The sequence below is a fragment of the Curcuma longa genome, chromosome 19 (assembly GCF_044706935.1).
Source record: "Curcuma longa cultivar G26 ecotype Majalengka, Jawa Barat chromosome 19, ITB_CL_G26_1.1, whole genome shotgun sequence".
Classification (NCBI taxonomy): Eukaryota; Viridiplantae; Streptophyta; class Magnoliopsida; order Zingiberales; family Zingiberaceae; genus Curcuma; species Curcuma longa.
Window position 1 is genome coordinate 6,821,569 of NC_133879.1, and position 1,498 is coordinate 6,823,066.

General features: G+C 31.8%; 1 long non-coding RNA gene across 1 annotated transcript; it reads right to left on the reverse strand.

Moving 5' to 3' along the window:
- Positions 1-416: 416 nt before the first annotated feature.
- Positions 417-817, reverse strand: LOC141812419 (uncharacterized). The gene is made up of 3 exons (XR_012600297.1): positions 760-817; positions 605-688; positions 417-517 (listed from the first exon to the last, which is right to left on the reverse strand). It is a non-coding gene; the product is annotated as an uncharacterized LOC141812419 (long non-coding RNA).
- Between the last annotated feature and the right edge of the window lie 681 nt (positions 818-1,498).

Genomic DNA, 1,498 nt, shown 5'->3' on the forward strand with positions numbered 1-1,498 from the left:
TTTAATATATGAGATGTTCTTACACATTGAATCATGTCTTCTTATACCTTGAAAAATGAATAAACTTTCCGATTTACTTTACAGCTATGTGAGGCACGCTTATCTCATGTCATTTCTTTATAATGATGTAAGGGTTTATTCTCTAATGAATTGTCATTAAGAGAGGATTCCTCCTTGTGCATAGAATTATACCCTCAGGTCATAAGTACTGCATCTCACTTGTTATCTTATGAGACTTAAAGATGTGCCAAGTTAGGCACATTTGGATAATAGTTGGTATAAAATTATTTAAAGTTTAGGAAAATAATAGTTAATTCACTGTATGAAATAACAAAAACCAAAGAGAAATAATTTCACTAATTAGGAAATAAGTTTCCTAAAATCAGAAGGAAGTCAGTTTTGACCTGCATAAATATCTTCACTAATGTTTATAATACGGGATGCCTTGCTTATACCACCTCTGCTTATCTGGAAAATTCTATCAAAAACATCTGGATGGCCATAATCCATCCACACTCTATAGAATAATGGGAAAAATATAAATTTCATATTACAAATTATGAAAAGGGAAGGAAAAAAACAAATTCTAGTAACTAACACTTACTTGAGTAGATTAGCAAGAACACGTTGGCCAAGAGTTACAAAGCTTGTTTCTTGGTTGGACATGAATGACGCCAAAGATGAAACACTGTATGGAAATGTTCAGGTAAATAATACGCATTCAAAACAGGGTGCCATGTGATAGAAACACCAATATACCTGCCAGTAAAGACATGTTCTCGGACGCCTAAAATAGTTGGTTTATGTTTTCCATGAAATGGCATATGCATATATAAGATCCATATGCATATAGAAGAGCTAAGGCATTGCAAGAACACAAAAAAATGTTAAAAGTAGTACCACCAGCTTCAACTTACAAGAAAACATCAAGTGAACAAGGTCTTAAACTGAAATGTTCCAAACATTAGTATCATGGTTCAGAAATATCACTCAGATAAAGGACACAACATGCCTATGAAAAAACTAATAGCTAGCTTAATACACAAGATAAAAGCAAAATGAAACAATAAAAATATAGAAGAGGCTTTTTTTTCATCATCATCAGAGCCATGTTGGTGCAACTATTATGCTACCTGGATACTAGTGAAACTAGATCACATATGCATCATATTAGGATGGTAACATAATGGGTCATTTTTAGGCAGCCTTCTAGCAAGTGGTGAAGGCTCCTCGTATCAGATACTCAAATACAGGTTACAGTCTTAATCTTACAAAAGACGAAATTCATACTTATACAATGTAGACAAATTGTGTCCAGGAAATGTAGAAGAGAATTTTAATTAGACTTTAGATTACAATAATCATTCAAATAAGTTATATTTTTTAAATCTTGGAAAAAAATTATTTTATTCATTATTTTTGACAAATGCACATGAGACTAACTGATCTTATGTTGGACATAACAAACTTAAGCAAACAAAAATGAAGTGTTATGATG